This window comes from Chiroxiphia lanceolata, chromosome 5 (genome assembly GCF_009829145.1).
Source record: "Chiroxiphia lanceolata isolate bChiLan1 chromosome 5, bChiLan1.pri, whole genome shotgun sequence".
NCBI classification, from domain to species: domain Eukaryota; kingdom Metazoa; phylum Chordata; class Aves; order Passeriformes; family Pipridae; genus Chiroxiphia; species Chiroxiphia lanceolata.
The window spans coordinates 21,078,325-21,095,667 of NC_045641.1; the positions used below are offsets into that span (position 1 = coordinate 21,078,325).

Consider the following 17,343-nt stretch of genomic DNA (forward strand, 5'->3'; position numbering starts at 1 on the left):
GTATCTTTGATTTTCTGCAATACTGCTTGAAAGATGGAAATGTCAAGCTGGATGACAGCTAATGAACTGAGTGTTCCACAGTTCATCACGTTGGTTTTACCAGAAATCATTTAGTAAAAAATTTGAGGTAATTGTCTTTGGTAGAATAAGATCACTTGCCTTTTCTGATAGAAGAGTTGACACTAGTCAGAATGGCAACTAGTTCTGGAAGGAGCAAATTTAACCTTCGAGTCACAAAATGTTCTGTGAAAAAAAACCTGGCTTGATTGTGGACAAATTTGTGATGAATGCCACTGATCTTTGCAGCTTTGGCCTCGTTGAGGAGTCAAAGAGGTTTGTTCTTCAACTGTTGTGAGTTACTTCTGTTGACTGAATTTGTTGTTTGGTAAGAATTTAAACATGTGCCTATCATCATAAGACTATGAGGAATCTCTCACAGCTTATCAGTGCTTGTGTGGGAGACCTGCTCCAACTCAGACCAGCAGGGAAATAGGATTGGGTTCAATGTTGAGCATCTGTGTCTGAAGCAGATTCTACATATCACGTCAGTTTTATGGCCACAGCACATCATGGGGAGACTGTAGAATTCACCTTATAAATGATTACAAGAAAATGAGGTGATTGAACTGAAATTCTGTTGAACCAAAAAATAAAAATATAATTGTCTTACTGCATTTACTTGACATGGTTCCTAATTTTATTTGGAAAGCAGACACTGATTTCACACAGTGAAAAAATGTTTTCATTAGAAAGGCTTGACAAGCCTAGCTAAAACGAAAGACTTGGAAAAACACACTAAGAGAAAATTATACTATAAAAGGGGCTGTTCCATGCACTATCTTGTGCATTGAGGCCTGATGTTGAACTTTTTCTGGTTTTATAGGTTGGAAGCTTTATGAATAATTATCAAGAAGGTATTTTTCATCACAATTTCATTCTTCACAAAACCCATAATGTTTTTACTATACAGAAATACAAAAATATGCATCAAAGGCAATGACCTTACATTATAGTTGTTCCTGTTCTGTGGTATGGCAGCAATCCTCAATTATTCATAGCAGTCAGAAAAAATATCTGTGTAAGACAGAAGTCCTAGAAAAGGTCTCATGGGTCATTGATTTAAGTTCCCCATAAATGAAGGCTGTTAGATTACACAATCTAATTTATAAATTTGATGGTTTGTTTTCAACTATAAACTTGCCTCCGTCACTCTGTTTTGCCTGATTTGGGGAATGGGATGTTGGAATGCTCCAAACACTTCTCCCCTGGACATAGAAAATCTTTTTTTAGGTTTTCTGTATTTTATTTTACTCATTGCTCATGTACTCCCTGGTTCATGGGAATGTTTCACCCAGGTGCAGGACTTTGCACTTCAAATGAGTCAAATCAAAAGAAACACAAACTTTAGGAATAGGCAATACTCGTTTCTTTTTTTTTTTCTTTTGGTCTAAAATTCTGGAGCAGATTACCTGTGAGATTTTGGGTGTTAGAAACATTATATTTATTCTGGTGATGAATGAGAAAGTGCTTGAAAAGGATGTAAATGACTTAAATTTCTATTTCTATTTTCTTATTCTTTTTTAAGCACTTTATCTAGGTGAAAGAGAAAAAAAAAGTCATGAAGTTATAGTGCTAATTGTACAATTGCAGTACCAGAGAAGGCATGTCTCACCCCCGTTCACTTTAGGAAAGAATTACCTTGATATAGACATATAGTTGCTGGGATGCCAGAAGAAATGTTTTTTTTCCATGTTTGATGTTCAGAACAAGGAAGGATGTTACTACTCAAGCATGGATTTGAGTCTGACTAATAGAGAGGTATGCAGTTCCTTTCTTTGAATTAACACTGGCACATCCAGAGCTTAAATTTGTTCTCAGGTGATGTAGATACAATTGTGCAGGTATAGTCATTCCATTCACATCACCGTGCTGTCTATCCCTGCTCATGATGCTATTCTCACATTTTACTGCTTTGTCTTTTCTCTCAACACTGAATTTTTTGAAAAATATGATGATTGTAGTCCCTTCCTCTTACAAGTCATTATTTATCTGGTTTTATTTCCTTTAGCTACATGGTGTTTTTTTCTGCCCCAACCCCTCCAATGTTTTCTTTTCCTTCATCCTGCCTGAACTTTCTGTTTTCCTGATTTTATAAGAGCTAAAGGACTGCCTAGATTAATAAGAGTAAATGTGCACCAGCAAAAAAGTAGAGAGGGAAATGTATGTGCGTGTGTGAGGGAAAATGTGCTTCAAAAGCAAGAACACTCAGTATAGTATTTCTAACTGCCTTTGTTATTCAGAAATTGAAAGAAGGGAGATGTGATGAGCTGTCTGATAGCTGTCAGTGACAATAGAATAGAATCCAGGATGTTAGATAACACGGGACAACACCAAAACTCATCTTTGCCTGCTTCCCTTTTCTTGAGTGAGATTCTGTACTTTCCATGATGACTTATTTCAGTGCTATAGTTTAAATCCACTCGAGTTATCTGCAGATATGTACATTAATTAATCCTCATTCCTGTTTTTAAGCTCTTCCCTTTTTCTATTTCTTTCCTCTGCCCACTGCCGGGATGAGAAACATGCTTTTTTAATGAAAGTTCAGATTCTGAACTCGTAATGTTATTCCCATAGCTACTGCCCTTATCTCAGTCCTATAGTCCGTAAACATTAATCTGGTCGTGCTTGATTTAGTCACGTTTTTGTCTCTTGTGTTTGTTTTTTTCTTTAATGGGATAGTTCTATTCTGTCATGTAGATGACTTGCAAAGCATGAAAAAGCCCCTGCTACTGTTTAATTCGTGTTTGTTCATGCATTTTAATTATCTACCCTTTAGCTCAGAAATATGAGCACTTTTAAATGAGAGTTATCTTAGCAGAACTTTGTTGTAGGATTTGTTTGAGTTTTGTTTTGTTTTGCTGTTTTTTGAAAAAATAAGAGTAAATAATTAACAGGATTTTGCAAATTTACATAACTGCTGGTTTTTCCATTTTAGATTTTCTTGTTGCTATGGCTTTAATTTTTTTCAGCCTCCACCATTTATTTTTACATTTGAAGCAAGCATTTCATCTACTGTGATGTATACCTGATACTCATAATAAACAATAAATCAAAGGAATAGAGTTCTTCCCTCAGAATTTGATTGTCTTATAAAATGCTGGAAATTCTGATCACTAAAGTTATGCAGTAATTATACTGTGTTTATCACTGCCAAGAGTCTTTCAGATGTAGCAGCCACTTGTCTTCTTAATGATTATTCCTGTTTATAAACACACACACAGCAGGTTGGGGGATATTTACAGCTCTACATTTTTATGATCTCTATAGTCACCTAAATGAGCAAGTTTAGTCCTCTGAACTAAGTAGGACTAGTGAATGAAATTCCTCTCTGAAAAACTGCATGAGCAGGTAGATATGATGCTGCTCCAAATACAGTACTTTTGCCTTCTTTTTCCAACTCAAACACTTTCTACTCTCATCCTACTGTCATTTTTACCTTATTTATTCTGGGGCTTTTTGTTTGTTTGTTTGTTTTTAATTACAAAACAAGGACTGTAGTTTTCCAGGAGATTTTTCAAGTTTTTAGGACATAGCTATGGAAGTGCAGGGACACTTGAGTTAACAGCCCACCAAGAAATGGGAAGAATACACAACAACATTACTGCAACACTGTGTGCTAGATAATAAACTCTAATAAACTTGAGGTTGTTCACTTCCCGGGTAAAAACCTGGAGATTAAGCTACTGTACAGAAAGGAGCAACAGCACCACCACCAGGTATTGAAAGAAAAGAACAGTTTTATAACATTCAACCTTGAGGATGAAGGAAAATGGAAGAGGGTGCCAATGGGCAGCTCCGGTTCATTCCTCCACTCAGCCTTGTAATTGTTTACTGCTGCTTCTGGCAGCTAGCTCTGTTTATAGCTATTATAGATTTGCACGTGAATTGTTTTTAAAGCCTTAAAATCACGTGTATTCCTCTTTCTGGATGTGAATGGGCGTATATTAGGGAGGCTGAGCGTTCTGCTGGGCAGCTGAGGATTTTAAAAGTGATATACCACTTTTCAAGATTACTTTTTTAAACTTACTTTTTATGTGAATCAAAGTATTTTGGCCTGTTTTTAAGTTATAATGTTGTCTGGAACTTCAAAACAATACTGTAGTCTGAAAGATAATGGTTTAACAGTTGAAACAAGTCCTAAGATATAGAGTCCCTCTTATTGTATTTTTCCTCAATTCTAAAAAGCTATGCATCAGAATGACAGCAGTCATATAATTTAAACTCCAAGGCAGATTTACAATCAACAATTTGAAATGTTTAAATAACACATATATCCATAACAACATCTGGAACCACAGTACCCAAGAGTTTCTCCCATCATCACCTTTATCCTTGCTCTATTCTGTTTGCTCTTCAGCCTAGCTGTACAGTTCCATTTCTTCTTCCTTCTTCCACTACTTCTGCTTCAGTCCATCTCTCATCATCTTCTTTTCTCCTTTTCTCTTCCCCTTTTTGTTTTTCTGGTAATACCTCTTCATTTGAGCAGTCTTTCTACTGATGAACTGACTGGTAGATTTCTTCTCTGAATGTTCCAGACTAATCTGATCTACACAGCCAGCTATCATCAGTATGTTCTCAAGTATTGCGTGCTGAGTGCCAATGTGTAATCTGTGCAAAAAATTACCATTTTGTTTTATGGTTTACATAGACTAGAGTGTAGAAAAAAGTAAAGGATTTTCAGAGGTCTGCCAGTTTCACTGAGACAGTCTTAATAACTGAATGAATGCCTTCTGGACTTAATTTGGTTGCACTTACCATTTTTTCGGAAGTTTTTGAAACTGTCATACTGTGGGGGGCATAGAGCTTCGTATTACACAGAAAGCTGCAGAAAGAGTCCACTTCTCCCCGCCTGCTACCTCTTCACCCTGCCCTTCCCCTTAAAGTTTGAGTCTTCTGATTTTACTTTCCTAACTATAATATACTTTGGTATTAGTGCTATTGTTATCCATCGCCAACAGTATCTGTGCAGCACTATTTGTTTGAACTTCAGATACTGCAACTTTCAGGATTTAAACAAAACTATCTTTTCCTTTAGATTTTTTTCTGTAAACTACCATAATTTCCTGTACCTTGGATTTTTTTATATTTATCTTTGTTCCTTTTTACTTTGATGGTTGAACTTACGTTATTACATACTAATATAAAAGTGATGCAGTGAATTGCTTACATCTGTCACTGAAATGACAGATACAGACTAGCACTTAGACGAGCTGGCTAGGTTCATGATGTAAGTTATCAAGATTACTTTCCTTTTGTCATAAAATACACCCAATAACTCAACTCCTTTGTTGCTACTCAGTCTTTTCAACATTTTTTTCCATCCGTTGTTGCAGAAACTACAATTTTGATTCTTCATGAAGGTAGAAAAGACACATTTAAAATCGTACTTAATAGCTCTGTAGTTTGCGGTTGAATTTCTTGGAGCTGTCTTTGAGATCTGAATATCCAATTCCCAACAGAATGTCTGGTCATGAGGCTTCTCTAAAACTACCTGTACTTTAACAGATGCCAGTCTATATGAATGAGAAAACTAAGCTATCACTCTGAAATTTCAGAGTGACTTGATGATTCTTGAACAGAAAGACACCTCTATAGGGTTGATTTCACATTTTTCCTTTAATCCATAGCTTTGGACAGTTGAGTGAGGTGAGATTGATGGATAAGGACTATATGTCAATTTGCTTTATGAAGTATCTTCCTTTGGTGTTTAATTTCTCTGGTAAAAAAAGTGAAGAAAAATTACAAAGGACTGGGGTCGCTAACTTAGGGCTGCTCAGAAAGTGCCTAGAATTATACTAATATGTTGCCAAAGTATTTTTCATTATACAGCATTTTGCGCCCAAAACAGCTTCAGCTTTTGAATCAGCACAAGGTCATGTTACAGCATTGTACCACAACAGTATTGATAGTAAAATTAAAACGGAATTCTCTGTTAAGAAGAGGCACTCACTTAAAAATCCAGTCTTGCGTTAGATCAAGAGCAGATAAATAGTAAAAATCCAAAGAGCCTCCACTTCAGATACTAGTCTCAGGTGCAGTTCTGGTTTGACAGAGATGTGAATAAGCTGACTAGTTCTGTGTTTTGCCATTCAAATGGCGTGTTAGCTGACCCCCATACAGCTCACCCAATCATGTATATGCTGAAGAGCATCTTAAAATGAAAGATTTGACATCCAGATAGGTCTGTAATGTACAAAACTTGATTGTTGCTTGTTTATTAAAGAATTTGAAGTCCATACACGCCTTTAATAAATAAGTAATTGATGATAATGTATGACATTTGGTAGAAATATGGTCCTGTAGTTGAGCTTCTAAGAGTAAGTTGGGACAAGAGCTACCACATTATATTTGCTGTCTATTAATCAAAGAGAGACTATAAGTGAGAAAAGTACTTTTTCTTAATATTTTACTAAAGAAGTAGGATGAAAATTGCATTATTGTATGTTGAAACAGACTACTCTATGGCCCACGTCCTTGAACAGTGTAAGACTGACATATTTGTTGCCAACATGTCTACTCTCCATAATTACTTTACTGTTGGCTCTCCTACACAATCTTTGGAGATGGTTCTGGGATCATCATAATTTTCAATTGCCATATTTAATGTGTTCCCTTTTTCCATCATCATAGAAAAAAGAGAAATTATTTTGGGATGAGTAATAAACAATACTAGTCAGTATGTTTGGTATGGTTAGTAGCTTAGTTAATTGTTTTGATTAGCTTTGGATCTTTGCAATGAAAGAGATTATTATCTCTGCATAGCACTTCATTTAACTTTGACAACATATTCTTCTATTGGTGTACAGTGTAATTTAGTCAAGCATTGCTGAGCTTCTTTCCTCCTCTACCAAAAATAAATAGATGGCACTAGAGATTTTTGCAAGAGCTTTTGTCTGCCTCAGCTACCATCACTGCTCTGCAGTAAAAAGCAACCATAAACTCAGCTGGCTGCTTATGTGTTCATCCTACAGAATCCTTAGGATGCTACTGTGCTAACAGTATTTTACTTGGGATGAACACTTGAGAAAGGTACAGTGTAACTGAATTACTCTTCATTCTTTGAGTACCAAAATACTGGGAAACAACAGAAACTCCTTAATTGTGCTAGACCAGTGCTTTTGGAAGACCAGAGCAGTCATAGGGATTTATGTGAGTACCTCAGCTACCGGGAATCTAATTCTTGCTTTTTGTCTTCTTTTTGCCGTAGTTTGTATCAGTCTGAATAAGCCATGCAGGATGGGAATACAATGTAGGGAGAGAAGGAATGAAAAAATTCAGCACTTCAGTACACTAAAAAGCTATGCACTTGGCACTCACCTTGTTTCTGTCTACTACCACTACATTAATTTTTACAGGACTGGAATCTTTACAAAGAATTCTGTTGTAAAAAGGCAGGTTAATGGGACTGTCCTACTAAAAATACTTATTCCTCTGGGAGAATTCACAGGGAAATGGAATTCAAATGTATATATATATTTGTCTGTTTATTACAGCCTTCAGAATACCATGGCTGAATTAACCTAGATGAATCTGAAAGAAATTTGTTATTGAGGAAGGTGGGCTATTTTGAGGATATATCAGATATCATAAAGGGTTTAAGATGACTGCTGCAACTATAATTTGGAATAGTATCTTTTTCTCTGGTCTTCACTGATTTTCCACCTGCAAGTCCATCTAAGTCTATGGAGCTTAAGCATCTTCTCTTGACTCTGAATTTGAGATGAATCAAATGCAGTAATAAATGTAGTAACCTTAACCTTGTTGAGTAAAGATGACTGAGTTCAAATGACTCACATCTGAAGAACAGCCTGCGTATGTCTCCTGATTGGATAGAGTGGATGGATACACTTAGCCCTGCATCATTGACATCTAAAAATGCATTCTTGGCTCATTCTGGTCGTGCAAAACCAAACACTGGTTTATTTATATTGTGACTCTGAGATTAGCTCAGTTTGTAAGAGCATGGTGCTTATAACATCGAGGTTGTGGGTTTGATCCCTGTGCAGGACGTTCACTAAAGAGTTGGACTTGATAATCTTTGTGGGTCCCTTCCAAATCTGAATATTAAGTGATTCTGAGAAATACAGAGAAATTTATACTGATGGGTACAGTTTATATTTTTTTTGCAGTTTTCATCTCTTAATTCCTAATATTTTTCCTTCCCTGTATCCATCACAATCTCTGAAATATGTGCCTCATTAAAAACACAAAATAAGCTAACACTGTAGTATAGATGAGAAAGAACAATGATACTTTCTTTTTGACAGTCATATTGTCCAAATCTCAAGTGAAACTGAAGCATAGCATGATTCACATGACACTCCATCATTAAATGAAGGAGTTCTAATGAAAATAATTGAGCAATGGCTGCCCTTTCTGTGTCACTTCTGTATGGCCCATTAATTCTGGCAAGTCTGTGTAAGAGTAACTATTATCAACTTCACAAAGATAATCAAGCATTAATCTTAAATCAGTAGCTCATTATTTTAAAACTCAACTTATTTTATGACTAGTGGGTTGACTTAGAGGATCTAATAGGGTACTTCTTGGGTTTTAATGAGTGAAAAATTTTACTTTAGAACCAAGTGAAATGACAGAGTCCTGTCAATATATTTTAATAATGCTACTCAGCATTTAGCAATTAAAAATTTCTCTAAGAGAAAAAAAATCATCTTTTCATCTGTTTTCATTTAGGACTAGAGAAATATTCGTAGGAATTAAAGCTGGAGACATTTCAGCAATAATTCAATAATAGCTGAACTACTTGCTGACTGACAATATGACAAGACTTGCTGTTTGTTTCACTGAATTTGTTAGAAGTTTGTCATACAAAGGCTAGCTAAAGTTCAGCTAGCAAATCAGCTAAACTCAGGAATTCTAGTACCTATGCAGTCATCCTTTCTAAAATGTACTTCAGATAAAATTAAATCTTTCAGAAAGGGCAGACTGAAGAGATGAAATCATATCACTTCTCAGTTTCTGAAAGCTGATTTCTACTGAAGAGATGATGAGAAGGTGTAAAACAGGTATTACAAAGTAACTTTTTCTTTCTATGTCACCTTTAGATGACAATTATATTTTTTTCAGAAAACTGCTATGAACATATCTGGGATCTGCTGCTGGTGAGGAACAGGAACAGCCCTACTGCTGCTGCTATCCCACAGCCCCTGAGCAGGGTAAGCAGAGCTAAGGGTTGCAGCAGCAGATCTCATCCAGCCAGGGTTTATCACGCACAGATGTCCTGTCCAAGGTCCATCCTGGAAGTATAGTGGGGGTCAGACACCTCTACAGAATTGTAGAGCTGGATGCCAAGCAAAAATGGGGCTTCAGGGCCCCTGGGTTGGGATAAGGAGGACTCGAGGAAACCTGGTCAGGTCCTGACAGCATCAGTTACTAAAAGGTAAAGCAGACTGGCAACAGGTCATGAGCTTCTGTGAGGTGACACATAAATACGGCTTAATTTTCTTACCATCCCAAAAGGAGATGGCTGTGTCCCAACAGGATATGCTACCCCACAGGACCTGGCATTATTATCCCAGGATAAACCTTTAATAGAATGGATGACTGCACATTAATGCTGAGGCTAGAAAACCAGCCCTGCCTCAATTACTAATATAAATGTGGCCAACCATGCCAGGAGAAATCTACCTTAGTTATATTATTTTAAATTCAAAATGTGTGCAATTCAAATATAGATCCTAAAAATATGCCTTTGTAGACAAGAAAAATATAGCATAGTTCTTAATTGCTGAATTCACTCCTTCAGATGAAACTTCTGATGAGCATTGATCATTGAGTTATTTAAGGAAAACCTCAGGTAAATATGAATTTCATCAAAGAAACCTTTTTGAGGACCTTCAGCTATCAATTAAAAGAAAAGGAGGTGGTGTTAAGTGATTTCAAATAAATTAAATCCATCTCCTGCCTTGAAACTCCAGTTTTGTCTGTGGGTGCATATATATCTATCTGACTGTCCAGCTGTATACAAGTTTGTGTAGACTTACTCTAGCAACTCAGACATCTTAGCCTTCAGTATACTGTAATGGCAATCACATATATGTGTCCAAATGTGATGAATGCATTATCAAGGTGTTAGGGTTATGGAGCTATTTTCAATGAAACAGACTTCTCCGTTTCCTCTGCTAAACCCTTCAATTCTGCCTAAGACTAAAAGGGTGTAACTGAATAGGTCTCCTAACAGTAATATCAAGTTGCTGCTAAGAGCTGTGAATTATCTTAACAAAAGTGAGAAAAAACTGACCTAAAGCACTAATATGAGCATCCTGGGAAGTAAATAATTTTATTAGAATGCTCCTTAAAAGTAAATTCTATTACACTCAGTGATTTCAGAATGTAAATAATTAGCTAGTTCTGTTTTGTGTATCTTCTGTGTTTCTGTGGAAGTTCTAAATATTTTACCTAAATCATTGCAGAACAACTATGGTAGCTTGGCTGCGATCTTCATAGATTTTATTTCAAGTCATTGTAGGTGTCATGCAGGACTTAGATATAAGTGAGACACATAATCTGATTTTTACAAGTTCTTCCCAGTAAAGACCAGGTTCTACTCATTACAAAACCAGACAACATTGACATCAAATTTTTAGCCAGCCTTATGAGATTTTTTTGGTGTTTTATGTCTATTCATAACCAAAAATTTTACTGGGCAACTTGAAAAACTTAAATTTTACTGAGAAGTGGTGCCAGTTTTACTGTATTTCCCATAAACTCTATGACCGATATGTCCTGTGAGAGCTTGGAAGCAGAATTTCTAAAATTTGTGATGCCGTGTTCATTAGGGCTAATGTAAACCACTGTCCAGATCTTTCCACACTTTATCACTTTCTTCTTTTGACGTATAATGTCAGATGTCGTGAAGAAATTTTTCTGTGACAGATTGACAGAGAGGAAGTATTCTGTAGACTACATGGGGATCTAAAAGTTTCTGGTTCACATGCTTATTGGTTATCAATGATTTCCACATTGGTGTCAAGAATCAGGCTCTTAGATTAAAAAAGATGAGGACTCTGAAATGAAGCTAAATGCAAGCTCTCTCTGTCCTGCTTAGAAAATATACTTATTTTACATACTAGTAATACATTAGATCTGTCTTACAGAAGTTACATTTTAATTAACTAGAGTGTTATTATGACTTGAATAACAAGAGTAGTAGTAAATACCTACAAAAATACAAATCCATGCACTCTTTCAGAATTGAAAGAATTAAAAGCTGTCCTATTTTCAGTGCAGCTACACAGCAACATTTCCACAGTGAAATGAATCAATGTCTCTCTCAATAGTGTAGTATTTACACCAAGAACCAAAACCTAAATTAGTTGAAACTATTTCCGTTGTCCACTGAAAATAAAAAGTAAATGCTTAAATGAAAAGATGTAGTAAGTACTGGGAAATTATATATTTAATTTTTTAATCTTTGTATTGTTCTTAAAATGTTCTGTTAAATATTTACTTCATTTGAATTTGATACGGCTTGGTGAATCGTCCTACAAGAAAGATAGTTATTTAAGGCATTGCAGAGAAACCATAAGTGCAGGTGACTTACAGTGAATGAAGATTCACCCATTTTATTGTATATAAATGTATCGCATCTATATATAAATGAACCATTATGACATTTAATGGTATTGGCAAACCATAAAGTGTATTTTTGGAGATTCCGAGTCCTTTTCATTACGATAGGTATTTTCAATATACTTCTAGAACAGGTATGAATAAATATTTTAGTGAAAAGAAGACCTTGTTTGCTGATAGTGTTTCAGTTTCATCAGATCAAACAATAATTAGTTTCATTTAGTTCTTCTCTTTCCAGAATATGTTCCATCACTTAATTCAAGTGTTTGTATGCTTAAGCTTACTTTGTCCCTAAGAGGTAAATTAATCTTCCAGGCAATGAGGAGTGACCCGGGTAACCCTGGAGAGCAGGGAAGTTGACACTAACCAGTTGAGACTAGTAGTAATCTCATGCTGTGCAGAAGGTCTAAGTGAACAGTCTGCAAGGTTAATGTGTTAGTACTTCAAGACGGTGTCTTAGGGGAAAAAAAGTAGATGATTAACTCACCCAGAGCCACAGGCTATTTTGTGTTTATACTGTCATTATGATGATAAAGATAGATTAAACAGACTCTTTTTTTGAGAGTCTGTGCTCTGATGAATTATAAAGGCTCGAATCAGAGCAGTGCTTACCTGTGGACTTAATGCGGTTAAACAGCAGAGCAGAGGGGCGTTCTGAAACTCTTACAAGGTGAAGTGTTTTTGTCTCCTGGTAGCAGAATTGGTAACTTTGCTTAATGTGCTACTTTTCTAGCATCAGTGGGACAATACATAACAAATTTACAATTTATATTATTATTAATGTTAATATTTACGTCTACAGTAGCTTATGTTATTGTGGTTTTATGCTGGGATGAATATGCTGTTTTAAACTGGAATAAATTTTTTGTAAAAGAATAAAAGGTTAACCTCTTTAAAAAAAGATTACAGTTTTCCTCTAAGAAGAGTCTAGAATTAGGGGAAATAAAATAGTAATTTGCTTTGATTGTACTAATAAGGATGATAAATTAAAAAAAAATCCAAAATAACCTACAGACCTCATGGTATTCTCTCTCTTAAATCCTGAGTTGTTTCAGCAACAGCAACAGAGGTGGAAACTTAAAAAAAAGTGAAGCTTGTAATTAATTTTATTCATTGTGTGTGTGATGCTGCCAAAGGAGATTCTGAGTGGCGTAGAAATTAAAAGTTATCAATAGTCTGGTGACATCAGGATCGTTGGATCGATCTACGGATAAATGTAATTATTTTTGAGTTAGCAAGTGAGAACTGTGGCTTGAAAAAAATTAACCTTATCTCAATCACATGAAGGCAGAAGTGATGCCAATGAGTCCACTAAACAGCTACCTCCTAATAGGATCATGAGGGGATTGATGGGACTATCAAGAAGAATCATTGATGTTTTTGCCACAGTTCTCATCTATACATCAAGTCTGTGTTTCAAAGAAGGCCTCCCCAGCCATAGCTCTCCTTTGCTGACACGTTGTTCACATGTAGCCTTTGTTTTTTACTTGAGGAGCAATACAATGTGCTTTCTGCAGACTGGTTGTTCAGAAAAAATTTTGAAGGTCAAACCGTGAAAAAGGATTAGCAGGGTCTGTTTATTGATGATACTCAGGGAGAGTTTTACCTAAACACAAGTCTTTGCATAATGCTAATTTTGTGTATTGCTTCATAAGATCTTTGTTACTGTTTCACTGAAACCACACCAATTTTACAAGTTCACTTGCAATTATTTCAGATAATACTGGGAATTTATTTTAAATAAATGGATTTTAACTCCAGGGCTCCTGTTGTTCCTACTTAGCTGCCTTCCTTATGCAGAATTCTCATTTTACACATTTCTGCCCGAAAACTTTCTAAAGGAAATAAGGGCAAGATAGGACCAAATTTGACCTAGGCAAAGTCAGCTGTTGTTTAGAGACTTTGCTATGCCTCCCCAGCCCAGCAACCTGGAGAGTCAAGCTGGCTGCTGTCAGCTTCCCTGAGAGTTACAGGAAAGAGTGGCTTCAATTGGCAAATGGGTGAAGTCATTTGTGGTTATGGCAAATACCGTTTCCAATCTTTTCATCCTTTGGGGACAGTGTTAGGGAACAAGACTAGTGTTTCGGAGCTCTACAAGATTTCTGTCCTTCTCTTTCTGCATCGAAAGTGGCTCATCCTTGGCATCAAAAATTAATTTTTGCCTACAGAGTTGGCAAGAGTATTTTGGTTTCATTTAGCTATGCTGTCTTGAACTAACCTTTCACACTGGCATGTCATAGGTCCTACCACAGCTATGCAAATATTTTTCTTCAAAAGTAGCAAGCATTCAGTCATGGGTGTCTGGTCTTCTAGATTGCACTGAATGAATGCAACCACCTTCTTCAGTACAATGCCTAGCCTGCTTAATAATTTTATAAATGGTAATTATATAATTTATGCACAGCCTGACGCATACATTTTCCATGTCATGATGGAAGGTATGTATCTTGAGTATGAACTGACTCTTCCTGACTCATGGTTCCTATCAGAACTACCTATACATTCATTTTTTATGAGCAAATATTATGTCTATAATTATTCCCAGAAATCTCTGGGACAAAAAATGTAAAATAAATACAGGTCAGATTCTGCCATTACTCTGTGTGCAAAGCTGCTTCATTGATTTGTAAGGCATTTATTATGGGATAATCTGTTTTATAAAATAATTTCCACTAAAAAATACATAGTAAAGGTATTGGCCACAGACTCTGAAGCTTTAATAAAATCTATAGTCTTCCCAGGCAAGAAAAAGAGAAATAGTAAAGAAACAATTCAGTATATATGATTCCCTCAATGTGTGTGTATATATATATCATGTACATTTAATTTTCATCTTTTGAGAACACTTTTGAGAAGGAATCAGTCTATCATAGATGATAGTGCCATTTTTATTTTTATATATCTTTGCATTTCTAAGAATGGGATTTTTTACAGAGGTGGAAAAATGTGTAATAAAGCCAACTGTATCCTGTTTAACCAATCACCAAAATAACCGGTTTCAATACTCTCTATGTAGAGTAAACTTTGTTTGCTTGTATTTTTTCATTAAATAATGATGATAACTAATAAGGATAAATTAGTAGGTTTATTCACTTGAAAGAAGAACTTTCAGCTATCACCTCTTTCCACAACTATTAGTGGCCAAGTCTCCCACTAATCCGTGTGGATCCCATTCCACTGGAATTTCACTAAGACTTCATTTGTTTTCTTTCAGTGTCCTAGCCATATAATATGTATAAATCAATGGAGAAAATAGAATTCTGGAAATGTTCTTTTAATCTGAAGACCTATTGACAAAGTTCTTATCCCTCTTTGTTTGACAAGGTTTTCTTGAAGTCAAGGGATTTAGAGGTTGAAATCATAACAAAAGATAACTGGATGCCTTTTTCATGTTAACGATCTGTAATGTATGTTTATCATTTAATTTTTTTGAAAAAAACCTTTATTTTTGGTTTGCTATTGAATTATTTCTCATTACAATATGGAATCACTTTGTCCTTATGCCTTGCCTTATTTAAATTAAATAAATGAATAATTTTATTTGTCACTCCATTTTTTAGTAAACTGGCTTCACCACAGCATTAACATGTGCCTCTGGATGATTCTACTGATGAAGAGAATTGCAGCCTAAGGAACACGGAATTGCATTTGTCCATAAGGTCAATGAAGATAAAAGGTCTGAAGAGACCACAAATTTATAGCATAGAGCAAGGCACTACTTTCTGGCTGTTTCTTTATGTGTTGCCTTGGTTTTGGGACCATAATTACATACTGATTACAGCTAGGAAAAAAATTCTTTCCATCCTGAATAGTAATCACTGTATTACAGTGTATCATTCCCATCACTTTCTTTTACTCTTTCTGAATGTTATCAGATCTATTTTAGATTTTAACATAGCTTTTGCAAAACATAAATTAAACATAAATTTCAAAATATTGTTTACATTACTTATAATGATGGCCATCTTGTGAATTATATATCAGCTAGTATATATTACTAACTAATTAACTTAGTTTAACTGTGCATGTACCCATGAGTCTGGATAATGTTAAAATGAAAGTCTGACTACAGCTTCCCTGAGCTACATGATCTAGGTTGTGTTTGAATTTCTATCCCTTCAAGTGCCCTCACTTCAATTAAATTAAAATAGAGAACGTCAGAATTGTGTAAGGAAGCAATAAAACTACTGTAACAGAAAATAGTGCAATTTGTCTTAAAAAAATATTCTTGTTACCTCTCTGACATTCTCACATTACACCAGATTTTGAGACAAAATTGGAGGGGCTCTAAATCACCCTTACTCAATTGACTTCCATTGAAACTGAGCTCATTCAGACCAGCAGAAGAGGTCAGTGTCAAGAGTTCCAAATGCTCTCAACCATGAAACATGTCACTTGCAGATCATTAGGATGGCTTAAAAAGGATCCTTCCAAAGTACATTTTGGCTTTTCTCTCTGTTTTTTAAAACCTCAGTACCCACTGTGGTCACAGTAAGTGAGCTCTCTACTGATTAAAATGTTTGAAACATATTTAAAAAGAGACCAGGGTTTTCACCACCACTTTCCATCAGTACACCTTTTTATCTCCGTCACAGAATTCCAGGCTCACGAGATTGAATGTAAAAGTCAGTTATACAGTTCTTGCACTAAGTGATACAGTAGTCACAATAAAAAGCATCCAAACTCACAAGACTAAATGTAGTGTATCCTGATCTAGGTACCATGTCCTTAAAATGTAGATACTTTACATGGTGAGGTCAAACATAATAATATTTTTTAATGCAAATTCACCTGTTTTTCTATTTGCCTTGAACTGTTCTTGATCACCTAAGGATTGAGAGAGAAATCAACAAAAGCCCCCAATCTCAGAAGTCTTGTTATCCCAATCTGTCTTTTAGGTCTGAAGACAAGGTGAGGGGGGAGGTTAATTCTCCACCTGGGATGTCCTCAGAGCTCCCTCCCAAATGCGTGTGGTCTAGACTGTTGTGGACTTCCACATGCTTGTCTGCAAGAGCACACATACCTGTATATATGCATAGGTACATAGACACTTCAGATTGTTCTGTAGCATTGGCTAAGACATTTTTGGTGCAGTGGCATCTTAACAGTGGATCATGGAATATTTCAGGTTGGAAGGAACTTCAGGAGGTCTCTAGTCCAACCTCCTGCTCAAAACAGGGTCAGTTTGAGGTTGGATCCAGGTGACTGAGAATTTTATCGAGCCATTTTTTTAAAACCTCCAAGGATGGGGAGAGACTGTGCATCTTCTCTGGGTAGCTTGTTCAGTTCTCAGAGCATTCTTACTGGAAAAAACCTTTTACCACTTTAAACCTTTTATTTCAAATTATGCCCATTATGTCCTGTCCTGACATCATACACCATTGTGAAGAATATTGGCTCATCTTCCTGTTTGGATTTGCTGTTTGGGGGACTTGGTCACAAAGCTGTTTCTTCTAAAGACTGAGCAAAACCATACCCCTCATCCTTTCCTCACACGGCATGTGGTGCAGCCCCCTGAACATCTTCATGGGTGTTGCTGAACTTTCTCCAGTTTATCGATATATTTCTTATATAGAAGGGCTCAAAACATATTTACACATCTAATTCACTGGTGAAACACTGAAATGATTTTGAGAATTTTCCCATCAGTCTGTACACTAGAGGTCATGATACAAGTTATAAGAATAAGAA

The 17,343-nt window shown here is 35.9% G+C and overlaps 1 protein-coding gene across 4 annotated transcripts in view; it reads left to right on the forward strand.

The window, feature by feature from the left end:
- The window catches only part of GRM8 (glutamate metabotropic receptor 8), a 331,061-nt gene that overhangs the window by 177,340 nt on the left and 136,378 nt on the right, over positions 1–17,343 (forward strand). The window lies entirely within an intron of this gene.